General features: G+C 39.4%; 1 protein-coding gene across 1 annotated transcript in view; it reads left to right on the top strand.

Moving 5' to 3' along the window:
- PCCA (propionyl-CoA carboxylase subunit alpha) overlaps positions 1-21443 on the top strand; it is a 289809-nt gene that overhangs the window by 14161 nt on the left and 254205 nt on the right. The window lies entirely within an intron of this gene.

Here is a 21443-nt window from a genome sequence, read left to right as displayed (position 1 = left end):
TGAGAACTGCTGGGAGTTTTGGATTTTGACAGCACTTTTGTCTAACTCCTTCTGTGGTTCTATTCCAGCATGACCAGCTTAGTCCATATAAATAGGTTGTAGGTGGAGTAAGGGACTGGAACTGAATCTTCTGAGATGGGACAAATACTCTGCTGCTGGATTTCTATGCTAAGTAGTTCTTGGAGGTGAATGAAGAGTGCATTTGGTCTAGATTTTAACTGGTAGCCATAACTGGGAGAGTATAGTAGCTTGTGAATGGTCAATGGACTGTGAAATGAATTCTTAATGGATGTGTATGAGACATGATAAATTCTAATTCTTTTGGAAGCCGAGGGTTAAGTGGTTATGAATACAGACTAATCTGATCTATGATCCCTCTAGTAACACTGAAGCATGTTGATGGGTACTTATGTATATGGTGTCTGCTGTTAAGATAAATGGATTTGCTGTTTAGCAGCACTGCACAGCCTTGTTCACTGGCATTGATTCATTCTGAAAATAGACAAAAAAAAAATTGTTTTAAAAAAGCCCCATGTTTTTACCAGTCTAAGACTTAAGAAAATGAATGTCTGTTCTCCATTGTATCTGGATGGCTTTGTGGCCTCTGCTATGAGCTGAAGACTAAGAAAAAAATCTGAAAGTAGTAAATAAAAAGCAGGATTGAAGAACACAGTGAGGGAATAAGAATGACAAGAAAAAGTGCAGCTCATAACCTTAGGGAAGGCAATAAAAGTAATGTGTTACAAAGAGTAAAGTGAAAATACAATAGTTACTTAAATCTACAGTGCTGTCATAGCTTTAGAAGACAAACAAGGTCTTTAATTTGTAATAGTTCATAAGAGAAAGGAAATGCAAACTGATATCTCAGAAATGCATTCTATAACAGTTCATAAAGATAACATTAAGTGTGTTTTATGAGATGACATTTTGAGTTCATGGACTAGAGATAAGGCTCTAACAAATGCTGTAAGGGTGAAATAGTGTCTGCTTAGCTCTTTGAATCCTTACTTAGACTGATCAGACCTATCTGTACAAGGTTAAGCATTAACTGTGCATTGAAGAAGCTCCAGGTATTTAAAAGAAAATGAGAGAAAGGCTGCTTGAAACACTGTTCTGTGTGCTTAAACCAGGGTAGCAGTATTAAGTCTAAGCTAGTTTTTTGGTCTGATTATACATGTTGCTTATGTCTACCACACATCCTTTAATCACTACATTTGGTGCTTGCATTGGGGAGTAGTTTAAATAATGTAATCTGTCTTAATGATGTGTTTGCTTCCAGTTATACATCGTTTGTGGGAATGACCTGGCTGTTGCAGTGTGTGTGATGTCCTATTTGGATGATCTTGATAGATGGGTTTAGAGGCCAAATTCTTTGACTTGCCATAAAGTAACAAAAATGATGTTTGCCCTGTGTTTGTTTGTGTTCAGGTTCCATCAACAGCTATTTTCTTGGTTATACCAGCAGTAGCAAAATCTCAGTCTGAAATCAAACTTGAGGCTAATGCAACCTGCCAAAGGAACCTCTGTCCTCATGTAGCTAGGAGAAACTTGTTTGATCAGTGGTGGGATGCTGTAAAAGAGCTGTGAATATCCTCTAGATTTTGTGTTGGACAGAATTAGACAAAACATCCATTGCTCCTTTAAGGCTTGTATCACAAAGGCAATGAATGTCATAAGCAGCTATTCTGATGACAATAGTCATTGAACTAAAGGCAGAAATAAATGTAAAGGCATGAGGTTAAACTAGTTGCACATGTCAAAGCTGTTTGTCTTTACTAAAAATAGTGGGACCCTGTTTTAAGTGACGGGAGTAGGTAGGGATGGTTTACCGAAATGCTTTTTATTGAACTGTTTAGAGATACCATTAATTGGAGTAGGTAAATTTTCTGTTTAGAACTTGGAGTCACCTTTGAGATGTAGGAATAGCCCCTTATTACACTACTTATGTAGCTACTTGCTGAAGTATAGGTAACCTGATACTCTTGATACTAATTCAGTTTTACAAATAACTTTTAAAAGGTGGGCAAACCAGGTAGTTTGTTATATCTCTGGCTTTTTCTGTCATGCCGGTTGGAAACAGAACTGAAATTAAACTGAAGCAGGTTTCCTTGAGTGTGCTCACTAAAAACTGTAGGAAGGGCAGGAACCCAATCAAAGTATCTAGCGATCAGGCTCCTTGCTGATAGCTTCAGCTTTATTCCCCATCCAGTGTCATACGCTTAAATGACCCAAGCAGGAATTTTTCATTGGTGCTTAGATGGGAAAGGTATACATAGTCTCAAAATCATTGGTCTCTGAATAAAGAAACTGTTAAGACTCACTAGTGAATAATGTACTAGAAATCTGTTTTGGAATTTTTTTGGTTGGAGTGACTGCATCTGTGGACAAGGGAGGGAGCTATGGATGTCATCTGTCTGAGCTTCTGTAAGGCCTTTGACATAGTCCCCCATGGCATCATTCTCTATAAATTGGAGAGATATGGATTTGATGGGTAGATGGTTGCATTTGGAGAGTAGCAGTCAACAGCCTGATGTCCAGGTGGAGCCTGGTGGCAAGTGGTGTTCCTAAGGGGTTTTTTATTGAGACCAGTACTGTTTAATACCTTCATCAATGACATAGACAGTGGGATTGAGTGCACCCTCAGCAAGTCTGCAGATACACCAAGCTGAGTATTGTTTTTGACATGCCTGAGGGATGTGTTGTGGTCTGGTCCAGAGGGAACTGGAGAAGCTTCAGAAGTGGTCCTGCGTGAACCTTGTGAGGCTGAACAAGGCCAAGTGCAAGGTCCTGCACCTTGTCTGGGACAACCACCAGTATCAGTAGAGACTGGAGGATGAAGAGTGTGAGAGCAGTCCTGCCAACATGATCTTGGGAGAGTTTGTGGACGTAAGCTGGCAATGTGTGCTTGCAGCCCAGAAGGCCAGCCATACTCTGGGCCGCATCAAAAGATGCGTGGCCAGCAGGTCAAGGGAAGTGATTCTCCCCTTCTAATCTGATGATACTTCACATGGAGTGCTGCCTCCAGCTCTGGAGTCCTTAGCACAGGAAAGACATGGATGTGTTGATGTGGGTCCAGAAGGCGGCCATAAAACTGATCTGAGGGCTAGAACATCTCTTGTATGAAGAAAGGCTGAGAGTTTGAGTTCTTCTGCCTGGGGAGAACTCCAGGGAGACCTTACAGTGGCCTTTTAATAGTTAAAGAGGGGCTGTAAAAAAGGTGGGGACAAAATTTTTAGCAGGGCCTGTAGAGATAGGACAAGGAGTAATGGCTTTAAACTAGAAGAGGGTAGATTTAGACTACATATAATGAATTTTGTATTATGTAGATGCTCCATCCCTGCAAATATTCAGGGTCAGGTTAGACAGGGCTCTGGGCGGTCTGGTTGAGTTGAAGATGTTCCTGCCTGCTGCACAGGGGTTGGACTAGGTAATTTTTAAAGGTCCCTCCCAACCCATGCCTTTACTTGATTCTATAAATATTCAACTTTTCATTTTTTAAATTTTAAAATTCCCTCAGATCCTTGTGGAGTTTGGTGCTGCATAGAGGTGATGGGAATAGCTGAAATACACGTGGGTTTTCAGTGAAATGGCTTGCTTGTTTTTCAGACTTGCTTTCTTTGGAGCACCGTGGCAAATGTCTTGAGTATGCTGTTAGAAAATATTAATTTTGACATACCTTTCATTAATATATAAAAACTAGTAACTAGACTGTAACAGTACAAAGGAATTGTCGTTTCAAAATCAACACCTGACTCTTATGAGTAGAAAGGAACAGAAGGGGCTTGTAAATTGGGAATGTGGCAAAAATTGAACAGCCTGCTGAGAGCCAAATGAAGCTTACATGAAGGAAAATACAAGGAACAGAATACTGTTTTGTACTCTTAAATTAAAAAATAGCCAAAGATTTGAAGGACTTCTATAGTTTAGGATTAAAGTGGCAGGAAAGGGAGTGTTAACGAAACTTAAAAGGTGGTTGGTGACTTCAGAGGCTTTTGGATGCTTGTGTATTAATGCAAAGCTACTGGTAGCTGGAAGTGGTATTAAATGAGATTGGATTACATTTACCTTTGTGGAAGTGTAAGGAGGTGTGAACTGAGGAAAAGATTACATCCCAAGTTTTGTGGTGTAGAAGATGCTGCTTTAACAGCTGTCATGAAATAAAATCATTGTGGTGGTTGAGGAAAATGGCCTGACAAAATTGTTACTGAGACCCTCATAAAGCATACACTTGCTCATGTGGTACTGAGTATATTGAGAAAAGTAGGTTGTAATGGACGCTTTTATGGTCTCAAATTCTAGCTGATAACTATTGTATCTGTTATTTTGGGGAAGTGGAGAAAAGATATTGTGTACTGTTCAAAATGCTGTTTTTTAATGTCATGGTCCAGCTTGCAAAACAGTGATTCTTTACAGTTGGGTAGGTAAAGTGGGAAAAAGACCAATAGAATTTAGAGAGGTTTTTTTTAATTAAAACATCTGGTGGAATTATTTTTGGGATGAGAAAACAAGCAAAAGTTTTGGCTGAACAAGAGTAATCATATGTACTTTTCCCCCTGAACTGATTGGAATAGAGGGTTAAGATGAAAGAGCCTCCTCAACCATAAATGTAACACTGATGGTGCAAACATTGTCAAGGAAAGCTAGAGAACTATTGTAATGCCTAATGTAATCAGCTAAAAGTATGATAAATGAAGAACAAGCTTTCACTAATTGGATCTGAACAAAAGAAGGTATAGCATAAAGCAGTGAGTGAGATATAATTTTATTTGGCATTTTTTAACACAGCAGGGATTCTATAGCCATACGAAGCAATGAACTATAAATGACTGAAAAAATCCCATGGGAAAGTAATGTAAACTACTAAAACTTTATGGAGTAGTGGACAGTTAGTTATAATTCTTTAACATGTTTTTTTTTTCCTATGAGTAATTCAAGACTTCAGGTGTTGTTGTATTAAATTGCCTCCAAATGTTTTTAACTTTTGCAGATGATCTTGTTCTGCTGGATAATACAAAAAGAGGAACAATGCAAGTGCTTTTATTAATGTAAAAGTAATTGCACAGAATTCAGCTGTTCTCCAGAGACCATAGCCTTCTGAGTCAATGAAAACAAAAAATCAAATGACCTACAAATGGAAGATATATATTCCTGTTTTTTTAAGCTTAGTGTCTGAGGCAGTATTTCAGTGGGAAGCAGAAGGAAAATGTGGTTTAGGAAAACTGTGAAGTTGATGAATCTTGTAAGCTTCTATGCCAAGTAGTATGAGCTGTATTGAGCAGAGTGAATTTAGGTGAACAAGTAGAATTTTTTACTGAAACAATAAATAGTTTGAATTTTGAAGACTTCTGTATAGCTTAAGCTGTTCGGTTCCTCTGTTAAGAGATCTCACTGTCAAAAGTATTGTGGGGCAACGAGTTGTTTAAGTTTTCATCTAAGAAAACCCCTTAATTATATTGAAAACTGAAAGTTTATCCAAAACTGAGGAGTCTCTTTATGTGCACCTAACTTACAAATACAGAAGTCTTAATATTTATAGAAACTCTTATTTACTGATTGTCTCGTTTACTTTTTAAATATACAAGCTTTCTTCCATAACCACCTACAAAACTGGAAATTCATTGATTTTTTTTTTTTTTTTTTTTGAAAGCTCATTGCCTCCCAGTGGAACTTCTTCAGGAGTTATCCAGTGCTTGGATAACCCGAGGAGAGATTTAGTTAAAATACCTGTATGAAGGGGAAACTATTTTAATGCTTTATTTAAAACCATGATTCCATGATTCCCGGACTTTTTAGAGCAGATAGAATGGATCCTGCTTCTATATGCTGTTTGGAGTAATTCACTTTTCATAAATGATATTGTTTCCAAGATATGCAGAATAGGAATGTGCCACATCACACCAAGGAAACATTAAGGTTAGGTTTGCAGTTGGTGTTCTGCTCTTCCTTCAAGGTACTTAGTTTTTATTTCAAATACAAGCCAGCATATTGCTTATTTCTTCATGAGAGATGGAGATGATGTCACCATCCTGTCCCCTTGCCTCATTGACTTAGCTACTGAACACTTGTGTAAAGGATAAGGTACAGAACCAGTGGTCATCCTGTGAAGAATCAAACACCTCTGTGGGACAACTGTGCTTCTGTTCAAAATTGTCCTGCCTGCCAAATGTAGTCTGCTTTTTCTCTTTAGAACTGAAGCAGAGTAGATTGGTGGAGGGCACTGTTCATGAGGAAAGAATCAATTTTTTATTGGCTATGAGGAGCAATGCAAAATCGATCTGCTATTTTAAAAGTTGAGAGGCTCATCAAAGCCAATTCTCTAAAAGCTGGCTGTGTGTTACTCGGTGAGAGGGTTATGGGAACCGCGTATATGACCTTTGGAATGGGTCAGACTCCTTTTGTGTAGTTTGGCTAGGCTGAAATGTTGCTTGTTGAACTCTGGTTGAAAGTGTTGTCAATGAGTAGAGGAGTTTAGAGTGCTTTAAGCATCATGCTGCAGCCCTTTTGTATGCATTTGGAAGAGGAAATTGAATCCATATCTTTTGACCTTTGCAAGAAAGGTTATTCACGTACCAAGGTATTTTATTTGAAGGAGCAATACATGGATTAAACCCAGAATTTTAGCATAAAGTTCACTGGGGGCAGATAGTTGTCAGGATTTGTCCTGAGTTACCCCTGGGGCAAATAAATGTAGAAGCTCAGTCAGAAATTTACAACTTAAATGTTCAAGTGCTCAGCACTGTGGAGAAGCCAGGCTGTGGTTCTGAGTTCTGACAACTGCCTGCATTGGTAGGTAGTGTAGAGAAACAGTACTGGATCTGTAGGTTGAAATGATTTGTGCTAAAGACATGGTCCTTTTAGCATGTTGGTTTGGTTCTAGTCCGCTGCTGTGGGCTCAGTGCCTGCTAGTGGTGGTTTGTTTTGCTTGCTGGACTGCGTCTTTTGGTTGAGTTTTGCTGGGAAGATATCCAGCTCATGTGCTTGGAGAGAGCTGTGTTGGAGACAAATGTGTTGTAAGTGCAGATGACTGAGATTAACTTGAAAAAACCCAGTCATGATTGGAACTTAAATGTATGCTGAAGCTGCTCTAATTGCCTGCATGGTACTGCCCTTCTTGCTCTAGCAGTTTTCTGACCTCATGCTGAGCCATTTCAGTGCTCTGAACACGTCAGACACCTTATTTGTCAAGTTGGTTAACATTTTTTCTATTGATTTAGTATGCTAAAATATTTCAGTGGCATGTATGACAGATGCTGGAGCCGTGTATAGAAGCTAGATTGAGTTGGGAGTAGGTCAGCCATCAGTTAAAGTGACTTGTGTTGCCTTGCTGACTGCAGGGCTTTGACACTGTACCCAGAGCTCTGAGGTTTGGAGAGATGTACAAGCACCTCAGCGACCAACTCTATAGTCTAAGCAACAGGCTGAGCAGGGCTGAAGTCACTAGACTTCACTTGTTTCGAAGACTTGCCTCTTGTGGGCAGCAGGGGAAGAGCAGGCAACTCCTTTTGAAGCCATGCGGTTTTGCAGAGGATGCTGCTTGAAATACCATCGTTGGCAGCTCTGGATCAATGGCTCCTGCTGCCCTCCTGCTGTCTTAGATTTGCTGTGCTTATTACAGTGAATTGCACAAGAAACCAAGTGGGTGTGTACCTATTGTAGTCTGTTTTGCTTGTGCTAATCTCTAGACCTTTCCAGAGATGGTGGTGAAAATGCTGTATGTAGTAATTATGCAATTAAACATTGTCAGTGTGACTGAGAAATAATTATACCATCTTCGGGAGATGCAGCAATGCCATGGTTTTGTGCTGCCTCGCCCCTGTGCAGACAGGGACATATCCTTGGACCCCTTCTCCTCTGAGGCTCTGAGTGTCCTGTCTTTTTCCTGACTTCACTTTAACCCAGGTTCTCAGCAGCAGCTGTTTCTATGTGCAGAGTCACATAGAATCATAGGATGCTTTGGGTTGGAAGTGACCTTTACAGGTCATCTAGTCCAATCCCCCAGCAGGAGCAGGGACACCTACCACTGGATCAGGTTGCTCAGAGACCCATTCAGCCTGACCTTGAATGTTTCCAGGGATGGGGCCTCCCCTACCTCCCTGGGCAAATTGTTCCAGTGTTTCACCACCATCCCTGTTAAAAATTTCTTCCTCTTGTCTAGTCTAAATCTACCCTCTTTTAGTTTAAAAAGATTAATCCTTGTCCTGTCACAACAGGCACTGTTAAAAAGTCTGTCCCCAGCTTTCCTCTAGCCCCCCTTTAAGTACTGGAGGGCTGCTACAAGGTCTCCATAGAACCTTCTTTTCTCTAGGCTGATTTTTATGGAAAAAAATGTCTCCGTTCTTAAGTGATTACTACACATAAATTATTGTACACTTTTTCTTGGAGACAAATTGCTGTAGATAACTAGACAGTAACTGCCATTTTTCCCCCAGCAGGAAACTTCCATGTTTTAACCTGAATTAGAATACTTGCATACATGTGGATGTTGTCCTGTTAGCCAGACTGATTGTGTCTTATTTTGGAGTTTTCCAAAAATGGTGCTTATTACTGTGAAGACCTTGACTGAAACTCAGTTTCTGTCATACATTGACAGGAAGCACTTTTGAGTACGAATGAATAAGCAAGGACTGAAAAATCAGATTATGTAGGAGTTGATCTGTATTCATATATCTTTGTGGAAATAGGCCTTAAAATATCAAAATATATGTTAAAACTTTTATTCTGTACTGAAAGTTTTGTCATGTCTTGGTCAATGTGAGTTATAAATATTATGATGTACTTGTCTCTTAGTGTCTGGCTAAAGCTTAATCTTCTAGGTCGGTATAGTCGGCCTTGAAGCCTGATTTCAGGTCTTCATTGGAAATATAGCAATTCTTCTAAATGGTAGTGTGAATTATAAATGTTTGAAATTGCTTCCCAAAAAGTTTTCTGAAACAGCTTACAGCCCTGGTGCTTCCTTGATGTTTTTCAGAAGAGATTTACATCCTGAAATATTTGAACAAAAAATAACACTGAGTGGTTTCACTTTTTTTTTCAATCAAAACCAAAACAAAACCCTCCAAAAAAACCCTAGCCAAACCAAAAATAATTAACAAAAAAGATCAACCAAACCAACCACTCCCTCACCCTGTATCTTGTTTAACAGAGGGAGAGCATGGTAGCCTGTGTTTGAATAGTTGATGCAAGCTAATTGCTATACTTAGTGGTGACTTGGATTGATAGATATGCAGTTATTCTGTTTAGATATAGTACCCCTTTTTTTGTTTCTGGCTTGCTGTGCTAATTAGGCAATGCTGAGTTTAATTCCTGTATGTTAATTTGATGTTTAGCATTGCATGAATTCTTGCAGTCCCTATGTAGCGAATGTTTAATATCGGCTCATCTGTTGACCTGTAATGTTACAGGCCCTGTAAGGGAGGGTGCTGGCAGTTCTTAAAGCAAAACTGCTTTTCATATGGCCTTATCTGTCGACAAACTTGTGACATGCTGATTGCTTGTGAAAGGATGTCTTTTCCTGTCTTCTTTCTGCAGTAATGGAACTTCCCTGTCCAGGAAGCATGTTGCCAAGATTGACCTTTAATAATTTCGTTCTCCTCTTTTATTCCATGTGTGGTTTCCTGAAACATTATGAATCAAGGGTAGAAGCAACCATGGATTCAATGTGGTGCTGGTCATACCTGTTGGGGGCAGTGAATGTTAGTGCTTTGGAAGGCAGTGGTGTTTGGGGGGGGTGGGGGTGGGGAAGGGAGCACAGCTCTTGACATCTTGTCTTCCACATGAGCAGTCTGAGCTGCCTGACTAAAGTTGATATGTACTCTTTTTCATCTTCAAAGACACTGTTTTGTAATAATACAAAAATCTTAGCCTACGCTAATGCCTGTTCTAGAAAGCCTGTTAAGAACTCATACATTTGTTTTATATCCCTTTGCATTTTCTTTGTTATCTTGGATTTTAATTGGATATTGTGGCTCTCTTTAAGTGCATACAGCCGTCAGTGCAATGAAAACTTACCAAGCTTCAGTCCCACAGTAACACAACTGCTGGAGCATGGATTCCTGGGGAAGAAGAATGAATGGAAGTTGAGACAACTATGAATTGCATAGAGATAAGATCCTTGTTAGCAGTGTGGGATGCTGGTGTATGGCCAGTGATTGCAGTTGGTTTGTGGTGTTGCATAGAAACAGGTGTGACCAGATGATCTTCCAGCTTATGTTGGTTGGTGCTTTTTATGACGTTCTTCTATCTAAGTGTGTTATAGGTCGCCTGATCCTTGAAAGTGCCTGGCTTTTATACAGATATTATGGTGATATTTCTTTGCTTGCTTTGGCGGCAGTTTTCTCTTGAACTGGGAAGGGTGGGAAAGGCAGCTTTAAAGTTTCTGCTATTGAGTGACTTTGTTTTTCATGTGGTTCCAAATAGTGCATTGCTTTTCCAGATGTATCAAACTGAGTGCTTGGTATTTGTAGTACTCTTTTCTACTGCTTTGTCACGATGCTGGATGATGGACATCCTGAAGGATGTTACTGAGAGGCTTTTATGGTTCTGGTCACATAAGTGTAATGACTAGTGAATGAAAATCTAAATATCTTGGTATTGACTTAAATAACTGTTCAAAACAGGAACATTTTAGGTGCATTTGACTGCTATGTTTCTATTCGGAATTAATTTCTTCCACTGATTTAAGACAGTAGAAGGGTATCAAAGGGTGACTGGAATGAAGCTTTCCTTTCTAGTCCTCTAAAGGATGAGCATCAACCCCTTAGGGAATGCTTTCATTTTCGTCTTGCTTATCGCTAATGGGTATATAAACACTGGGTAACTGATCCTGTTTCTTGCCATGTATGCTTATATGGGGGGTGTGCACAATGAAAATGCCGGTCTGGTGAATAAAAACTCTATAACCAGACCTTGGTGAGGGCCCTGCATCAAACTGGGATTCTATGCATTTAGGAATAAGTCAGAGGAGCTTAAAACTTGTTTGTGTAATGGCGATTCTGGGATTTGTCTGTTCTTGGATAATATCAACACTGCATTACCAAAGGTCGCTTTGGAAGTAGTAAGAATTAAATATTGGAGACTGGTTTATGATGCTCACTGGAAAAGCTGTCTCATGGCCTCATTGTTTCATTATTGTGCCATACAGTTAAGCGTGAAAGAAAAGCAACTTCCAGTGAATGAATGTGTTAATTCATGAGTTCTGGCAAAATTTGATTAATGTTGAAAGTACATGGAGGGAGTGAGGTTGTGGTTTTCCGTGTGTTGGGCTGTTGTGCATGCCTGGTGCTGCTTCTCCCTGAGGCTGGGATTTATGTGGTGAGGGCTCTCAGAAATGGGAGGTGTGCTCTGCTCCAGGGGCTGAGTTGCAGGTGAAGGAGCTGCAGGGGAGAGATGAGCTGATTGCAGGATCAGGAAGGGCAAACACTGACAGAGGATTTGCAGAGAACCTGCAGAGCCAAGAGATCTGCAGGTAGCTATCCTTGAGTAAGTGGAGGATAGAGATCTTCTATATAGGGAAGGCTGTGACTTCTGCTGTGAGACCATATTGTGGTGGATGTCCACCACAGACCTGATCAAGGACAGGAAACGGATGAAACCAGTTCTAGGAAACTGAAGGAAGCTTCATGACCGCAGACCCTAGTACTAGTGTGTTTTTAAATGTCCTGGTATTTGCTGGTACTGTTCTTGAATTCTTTTCTGCTCTGTGAAAGTGGCTCTGTTGCCTGGCTAATGTTTGTGCTCCATGGAGCTGAGAAGCAGGGACTTGGAATGTGTTGGAGACTAACAGAAATCCAGTCTTCAATTTTTATTTTTTTTTTTTAAAAAAAGCAAAAAAAGCTGTGTTAACAAGATGTAAGCACTGTAACATTCCTCTAGTATTAGGACCCTGGCAGGTCTGCTGCCTGATGCAGTGAAGGCTTGGTGCTGGAATCCTGCCTGGCTTGGCCACTCAGTTATGCTGTGAGAAAGGATTCCAAAGGCCTTTGAAAGTGGGTGGCTTGTACATTTCTAGTGGCTGAAAACCTTGCGTGTGGGGAGAGAAGGGACAGTGGCTGAGGAGTTGCTTTTGGGCCATATTCCCTGATAAGGCCAGACCCCAGTGTCCCGAACTTTCCTTTTCCTAAAGAAGAATGAAATGCAGAGTGGTTGGGCATGGGCTGCCCCATGGTCTGCTGCAGTGACCTGCAGCTGGGACTTGAGAAACTGTAGCTGTTCCTTTTTTTTTCTCCTGTTGTACTTTCAGAAAGGTACTGTTTTTCTTGCTGCTGGCTTTCAGATTGATTGAAAAGTTTGGACTGCTTATATATTTGTTTGCTTTAAGCATAGCAACAGTTTTTGAGAGCTGGAAAGTACTAATCTCTTGTGCATCTGGTTTGAGAAGCTGTTTTTTATGCTGTGTGTAATAATAAATTCAGCAGTTTGTGGTTCTTCAGTAATTAAATACTGAATTCAGAGGTTTAATTTTATGAGACCATAGTGCTAATAGATTTTGTGTTTGTAATTTTAATGATGCTCTTTCATACTTTTAGATATTAGCTTTATTTGATAGAACAAGATGATGTAGATGGCCTGTAGCTACCTTAAATATGTCACTGTTCTCAGTAAAAATAAACTTGTGGGGGAGATTTTAGCTCTATGGATGATTTATTTTCGGTAATAACCTGAATCTTAATAGTAAACAGATTTTGTTAAGATACAGTTGCAGTAGAAGCGTAGTTAGTATTTCATTTCTACTTGGCGAGTATTTCGAAGAGTTCTTAGAATCAGCCTTGAGTATAGGTTAAATTAAGCCTGAAGTTTTGTCATGTGCTTCTTGTTCAGTGTCTGTGGAGCTGAAGATTGACAGGTAAACTTGTAGACTGAGCTCTGCAGTAGCGATACGTGTTGACAGCAGCTTCCTATTTAGGTTTCTTTTTTCCTTCAAAGGAAATACTGTATTCCTACTGCAAGTTAGAACTACTTCTTTAAGTTATTTCAGTTACTGTGTTAAACACATAATACTATTTGCCCGATGGTGAGTTTATGCCATTTTTCGCTGCTTTCTGCAGAGAATTTTTACAATTTACCTAACAAATAAGCACATTTTCTGTGTGAATTGGTTCTGAAAGCTGTTTTTTTTTTTAAAATTAGGCTAATGACATTAACTACCATTCTAAAGTTTGCAGGCTTCTGTGCCTATGCATCCTCTGTACTCGTATGCCATCTGCAGAAGAAATTTGAATTGTATGACTTGCCTTGAGGCACAGATAGTCAGATTGTGTGCTCTTTAAGACACTAGTTGTGCAGTAAGTCTGCAGTGAGAGTGGGTCTTCAAAATAGACTACCACACTTCTATATGAAGTTTGTCACTGAACAATGTTTCTAAAATATTGTGTCTTTTGAAGCTTGTTTGGAGTGGCATTTGCTGGTTGGAGTTGCTTGCTTCCTTTGTCTTAAGTGCTCCACTTCGGTAAACTAAACCATCAATTTTAGTTGTTTCCTCCTAGCAGCCTTAAATCCGGGAAGGAAAGCACTGAGGTTGCTTTCAGTGGAAAAAAGCTCTCTGTTTCAGCGCATAATTTTGCCCCGCTTCCTTTATGTGGTGGAGATAATAGGTTGTGTTTTCCTTTCAGACTTTTTGATTCTTGAGGGCAACTGTGCTTTGTTGTCCAGGTGTATGGTGTTTAACCTTTCTGGGCCAAATTGTAGAATCACACTTGGTGTGGTGATAGGGTTGGTAGGTTAATATTGAGAAGCCAACCTTAATGCAAATTGCACTGAAGAATTGAGTGGTGGTGTTCACAGACTTGGGAGAGAGATATCTGTGTGCGTGTGTGAACTAGAAGCTGGATTTTGTTAGGATTGCTATTTTGACAGGAAGCTTGTGAGGAGCTCTTGGCTTTTGAACTTTCATGGTTTGCAACTGCTCCGATCGGTAGGCTTTTGAATACTGTATGTGTTGGGAGTGTAGTGCAGCCACACCTAAATGACTTCATTCTGTGTTTCTGTGGAGCTTTTTTCTGTTATGTTTGCATTCATATATATTTCAGAACATGTCCTCTGAGTTTCTCCTTGAAAAACATTATGCTAATATCCGAACAGGAGCCTGTAAGTTGCTGCGTGCTCTGTGTAGCCCCACAGGAGACTACTTTGAAATGGGACAAGGGTTTCACTGTGAGCCTATGATCTTATTTCAAACAGTCTGGGGCAGCGGAGGTTCAAGAAAGTGTCTGAGGGTTCTTGCCAAGTTCAGGCTCGATTGTATGGGCAGGCAGTTGCTGGATGCCATACCAGTGTGCCTATAGTAGTATCATTCATGCTTGCAAGAGTGTTTTGCTGCTCAGACTTGCATTGTTTAAAGTGTATTTGGTTAGAAAAATACAGTGAATTGGCAGAATGTGCATCTTCATACTTTTCGGTTCTTTTGCTGTCTGCTGCTCTTTTCTCTGCTGTGCTCTCTACTCAATTTTTTGTCTGTAGTTCTGACTGTTTTTCTTCCCTCTGTCAGTAACTAGTAGAGCCTCGCATGATTATAAAATTGATATAAACATAGACTCACCTGGTTGGAAAAGACCTTTGGAGATAAGAGTCCAACGATACCTGTCCACTACTGAATCACATCCCTAAGCACTTCATCTACCTGTCTTCTAAACACCTCCAGGGGTGGTGACTCAGCTGCCTCCCTGGGCAGCCTGTGCCAGTGCCTGAGAGCTGTTTTGAAGAAATTTTTCCTGATGTCTAATCTGAACCTTCCCTGGGTGTAACTTGAGGCCATTTCCTCTTGTCCCGTTGCCTGTCACTTTCCCTGTGTTCTTTCAATCTTTTCCTCTTTTCTGCATCTGTTCTGTCGACAGTTGATCTTATTGTTCAATCTGTGGTGCGTCTCCTAGGTTTGTGTGTTACAAACCCAGGAGATGATTTGTAACCATCTCCATTCCTTGGCATAGAAAACAACTCCTAGATTCTACACTAAGTAGCAAGTTCTGGGCTTTTATCTGTTGGATGCTGCTTTATTTGTCTAATTGGCCTGAGAGCTGGAAGGATAATGATACAAATCTGGAAGTAGGGGAAGAGGTCATCTTCTGGATGAAAGTGGCTCTTACTAATGTTTTTGGTTTGGTTCTTGACTGATTTCCACCCCCACCCTGCTCCCTGGGCTATTTACTGAAGCACAAACATTGCTTTTGAAAATGTGCTTTCTGTCATGGAAAAAGCAAACCTTGCCTGTGTCTATGAGATTCAAAGTTAACACTGCTTCTTTCAGAGTTCTGAATGTACTTATATTGTTTCAGCAGGAAGGATGTTTAAGCCAAAAAAAAGGAACTTTGGATGGGTTTATTAATTTTCTTAAATTAAACTTACCTGTCCTTCACCTCATCTTCAAAGAACCTAGATTTCTTTTTTTCCTGTTACTTAAATCCTCAAGATGAATTGCCTTGCTTTCAGCATGTCCTTTTCTATATAGACATGGTAAAATATATGAATAGTTGACATTTACCACGTTAAAACAAAAAGCCAACAAAACTCATGAAAATCTGAGCTGCATCTTGCTCAGGTGGCCTGCTGTTTGAAATATGACTCCTGGTGCGTATTGTACTCTTAGCCCTAGGATTCAGTAATGAGATTGAGTGGTATCTTGCGTGAGCACTTCTGGATGATTGACAGGGAGGTGATGTGAATCATCATTTATCAGGACATTATCATGCCTACCCTTGATAATTTCTCCCTGCTGTCTGGGGAGGTGGTGAAGACAGATAGGACTTTGTGGTGTCAAAGTAATTAGTGTGTGTTGGTTTCCAGCTGAACAAACTGGGAACTAATGATCAGGTAAATGAAGATGAAGTGCATTAGTGTAAGGATGAAGGTGCAAGGACCTTGGGGAAGAGCTTATCAAAATTTCATGGGGGTTATTTGAATATCTTGCAGTTTGTGCAGTTGCAAGCAGTGTTTAAAACTACTAAAGGATACTTCGGCAACAGTATATTTACATGTCCTTTGTTGATATCTCTTCTAGTGAGAGGGTCAGCTTCAGGGTTAAGGACATCAGACTCTCTGCTGGAAGGACTAGGAACTCCTTATGATTTTCATAAAATCTGATGTAGTGAATTTGCAGCTGATGGCAGCAATTTTCACTTAAAAGATGTTGAGGAATCTTGGTGTATGCTGGAAAGGTTGGAGTTTCTAGTAACTCTTCCCATTTTAAAGAGGAGAAATTACCATAATTTGACTTTGATATATTTGACTTATGACTGGCTCCTTTGTTATTAAAATGCTTTAATTTTGCCTGGTACATATGAAGATGCCTTAAAACGTCTAGACTTTGCGATACAATCTGTGGTGCTGCAGCAGGCTTTCAACAAGCATGATAGTTTCTTGGTGCAAGTTTTGAATATTTTATGCGTGGGTCATTACTGAAATATTTTTATAACCTGAAAAAACCTTTTGTGTAGGTGTGTAGGGCTATGTCAGTGTTTCAAATGGTGCTTAATATGCAAGACTAGCTGAGTATAATTGCCATACCAACAGCAAGCGACGTGGTTTCTGTAGTTAATTTTATCACATGTGATTAGGTATTGCTAATTGTAATTAACTGATTGCAAAACAGATAGCTTTTCATGCTTGCTTTTCAATTATTAAAATGGTAATTTACTTGTTGTTATCAGTAAACTTTTTTATTAATATGCTAGTCTCCTGGACACCTCCCAGAAATAACATACCTATGACAAAGTTTTATAATTAAAGCCTTGTGGCAAAACTATTCTTTTGGCTAACTTTTATATATACAGCTTTCCTTTTTTTTTCAGTTGCTTCTTTGAAAATGAGTGGGCTAGAATCCCTGGCAGAAATTTGTTCTTATTAATATGGCTCATCAGAGACATTATATTTAATTGGGGAGCCTGTGGTATAGTCGCAGGAGGCTGAAGGGAATTATTTAGCATTAGCAATGGCTCGTCTGGGAGTTGTGTACTAATCAAGGAGCTTGTGTGTTAACTGTAGGGATGATGGGAGTTATGACGATTATGACATGTGAGCACATGTCTGTATGAGAACCGGACAGGCAATGAGTTAATCAAGAAATATATTAAATGGCTCCCATGCTGCTTCGTTATTACTATGTAGAGTGTCTGTTAGATTGTGTACTTTAACAAAAAATAAAATGAAATCCAAATAGATGTTTCTGCAGGTAAAGTTAATACTAGATTTTTAATGAGGAATATTTTTCCTCTGTGCTTTTGAAGTGAATATGTGCTTTTAAGTGCTGTGTTGAAAAAGAATTGGTGAATGCTTACTGAAAAATGCACTTTAAAGATGTGCCTCTCCAATCCGCACCTTTTGTATTTTGTCAAATGTTTGCTTTCAGTAAATATTAATTATTTCCTGATTTCAGCTAGATGTTTTTAACATCCTTTAACTTATTTTTTAGCAAGATATTAAGTAAAAAATTTAGTGGCTTAGTTTCACGGAAATAAAAATGCTAATCTCTTTCGTCATTGGGATGCTCCGTATCTTGCAAAGAAAAAACCTAGACCCAGCACCCTTTAACTGTAGCGCATAGACTCTTTATATGCCAGGTAGACACATTGTGTGCCCAGCATGGCTGGAGACATCCATTTCATATCCATCATGAAATTATCAGTTATGCTGGAAAAATTCATATTTAGAGGAAATGGAATTAATAAGCTGAGCTCATTTAAGTTGTGTAAACCCATAAACCAACTGAATTATATCTGTTGGTAAACTTATCCTGGAGCTACTGGACAGGTTAGCATGTGCTTTTCCCGCTATTGTAAGTGCTGCCAAATGTAATAAAACTTTCTACCAAACTGTGACCTTCATGTATTAACTTAATTAAAGTGGTATCATGGCTAGTACCCAAAGTGTTAACCTGTAGGAGGTTGTTATTGAAATCCATTATCTGTGGAGTCAGTATTAGTGGTCAGCGGCAGCAGAAGTAAAACTGCAAGTAAGACCGTCCCTTGGGTGCTGTGAGCTCAGCAGGTTAAACTGTCAAAGCTTCTTACAGGATGGATAGTTAAACCCCCTGGAGTTATAGGTAAACCAATCATTTGCTGTCAGCAGGAAATATGACTTTATTTAGCAGGGTGGAGGGGTGAAAAGCCAAAACCTAAATGCTAATAGGAAAGAGGATTTAGAAGGAACCATTATGTGAGCATGTGTTGCTGTGCTATGCATATTCTCTGCAATTTGGCAAGATTTTCTTAGTTCTAGGCTTTTTATAAAATAATCTGTTTATATAAGTAAGTTTACTCCAGTATCTTATAAAACTATATCTGAGCTTGAGCTTGTATGTTAAACTTGTGAATGATATCTGTGTATTAGATGAAGAATGCAAAAGTTTGTACCTTTCTTTAAAATGGGGACAGTTGTTGCCTCACAGAAATAGATTGTTTCTTTCCTTCGGTGTTGTGCGAGTGTTGCTTGTATAGAATGTACTTATCTTTTTATTTCACTAAATGTATTATTGATGAAATGCATTATATTGGAGATCTAAATATGTTTATTAGAATTCATAGGCCATAACTATTTAGGATACTGTAACTGAACTAGTCAGACAATGCTACTTCCCATATCTTCTAATCTCTAATTTAGTCTTCAAAGCTAAAGATCAGGAGTGCTTTACTTTATGGAGGCAAGAATTTAAATACAAAGAAAATCCCAGAAATGGTGGCTTGTTATAGAAGGGTGTGAAGTAGGTGTGGGAGAAAACTTGATGTTTTTGCTCTCATTTTGTTTGTTGGAACAGGAGCTGTGCTTAAACCCTTGCTTCATAGTGACCTGTGAAGGATGCTTTTATATATTGAGACTTGTTTCCTCAATACGGTACACTGTTTTTAGACTAAATCTGCCTGATGTGCTGAAATAGTATTGCCGTAAGATTAATGGGATACAGTAGAGACTGCTTGTTGTCCTTGAATTACCTTCAGATGGAAAACTGTGTACGATAGGGAATCGGCTGGGAGATGGAAATGTTACCAGGGAAAGTACTCAGTAACCTAAAATGCAAATCAAGGATTTTCCTGGGCTCATGCTAAAAGAAAATCTTTACAATTCAATATCAAACTATGGTGGAAATCTGAGGGGTGAGGTTGTTCTGGGTGTAAAGAAAGCGTTGAATATATTTGTCAGATGATTTGGAGAAGGATGGGACCACATGAAGTCTGGCATCCATGTCCAGTGATGGGATTGTGCAGTGCTGTTAGCTGTGCAAGAATCTTGCTTAGTGCAAGTTTATTTGTCTGTTCCTGCCTGTTTGTTACTGTGAAGTGCTTACGGACCTGGTGAGCCAGCTGGTTCTCTGTGCAACCACTTCCAAGTGTATGGATGTACTGTGTAGTAGCAGATAGGTGCTTTTCCCTTAATGTACAGTTGTGTTCAGCATTGTAGAGTATATATGCATAAAATCTATTAAAGGATGGAATGGAGGGTAGTACAGTGATCTAATGAACAATGTTAAATGCCTTTTTAAAAGCATTACACCATAAGATGGAACAAATACTTTTTGCCTTATCTGCTCTGATCTTCTATGCAGCAAAAATACTGTACCATCTCTACTAGTTGACTATGGAACTTTTCATCCTGTAACTTAGTTCTGATGTAATCTGTTTGGGTTTTTTCCTTTAGAGATCCCTGGCTGTGATCTGGTTTGATCCTCCTTATATGGAATACATTTTTCCCCATGTAATTCTTTATGTACTTGACCTTGGTCTTCTGCAGTTGTTCTTATCTAGTACTATGTAAAAATCTGCTTAAACTCGGTTTGAATACAAGATTGCAAATACTGTCGGGCTCTGTTATAGATCCTTTTTTTAATGTAAATTAGGGCTGGCGGTTTGTGGCAAGTTGACTGGCAAATGCAGCTCTGTTCTTGCTTACTAAGATTGTAAGAGGACCAAGTGGCTGTCAGATGATGTGAAAGTGATTATGCTTCTGGCATGAGCAGGAATGATTTCTTGCTAAAATTGTATTTTTCTAAAGGTGAGTCTATTCTGAGAAGTTACTTAACAGGTAGATTTCTTAGATTTTTCTGGCTTTTTTTTCTGGGAGTTCCTGCAGCTGGCATGCTTGATGCTTTTTCTCCATTATTTAGTCTTTGTCATGAGGAAAGCTGACTAGTCTTTCAAAATAGGACTTTTGAGGGTAGGAAGCTAGGATGAGTTTTATACAGAGGACTATCTTAGAGTTGTGCTATAATGTAATGGATGACTTCAATATACTGTTGGAAAAGTAGTTTTCTTGTAGAACTGACAATTTTATTGAACCGGCAAAGCATAATTTTTAGGAAATCTGAATATTCACGCTAGTGAATTAGGAAAAATGCTCTACTTGTGTGAATGTTATGTAATAAAGTGAATATTTACTGAGGATTGTAAGTATCAAGGATTCTGTTCTTAAAACGTGATCTTGTGCTGGGCATGATGATAATTGACGTTTCAAGACTGAGTAGTTCATGACTGAATTTTTGTGGCTTACTGTATGTACTGGTTTGGTACTTAACCATAGTAGAAAACCCTCACTCACTGGGTACCTGAAAGTTGTTAAGGAAGTTATATTTACACGTGTCCTTGCGTATTGCAGAGACATAAGGGAAACTGTGTTTTAGAATACCTTCCCTGAAAGTTTCTTATCCCTAACATATTCAGCATTAATTTGTGCTTTTCTGTCCCCTCTCATTCACTGTGTTGGATCCAGCAATAGTGTGGCTGGGAGACTGTTTAACTTGCTGATATGACAGGAGGTTAATTCCCCTCCTTTGATTGGCAGCCTGTATTTGCATGAAGGGAGGCTTACTGTGATGCTTCATCTCCATGTATATGGTTAACTTTGGGCCAGAGTTTAGTCAGTCCACATCGGGAGGAACTCAATTTACTGTAGGGTCTATATCTTACTTTTCTGATTAAGTCCTTCAGCTACTGCTGCAGAAATGTGTTCCCTTAAGCTGGTGTTCATGCCTCCCTTCTCGCCATTATTTTAAATACTGTCATGTAGTTGAAATACCAGGTAGCCGTGAATTCACCTCCCTGCTACTGTGGGCTGTTTTTTCAATCCTGGCCCTGGTTTCAGGGGTCCCTGACTTTATTGCCATCATTGGATGCCAGAAGCAATTTCTGCAGCCCTTGCATGGGTGGGCAGGCAGATATGGAGATTAGATGGGAACTTTATCTGAATAGTCGTGTACTGTGCCCAGTAGTTGTGTACTGTGCCCATCCATCTGAAAGAGGAGCTCCATCTGAATTAAGCTGAAAATACTAGACAGGAGTATGCTACCAATGCATACATGTGTTGCTGTGTAATGCAGCTTAAGCTAACTTCTGTGAATCCTGTATATCTTCTGGGATAGCCAACTCAATTTAAGACCTAAACCTCTGCTATATGAAGTTCTGTAGATGTTGTCTACGCTTGCTACCACCTGATACTGTTTTCTAGACCTGCCTAGCTACTTGTTTTCC

Source organism: Cuculus canorus, chromosome 1, assembly GCF_017976375.1.
Source record: "Cuculus canorus isolate bCucCan1 chromosome 1, bCucCan1.pri, whole genome shotgun sequence".
Classification (NCBI taxonomy): Eukaryota; Metazoa; Chordata; class Aves; order Cuculiformes; family Cuculidae; genus Cuculus; species Cuculus canorus.
This window is presented reverse-complemented; position numbering and strand designations above follow the sequence as displayed.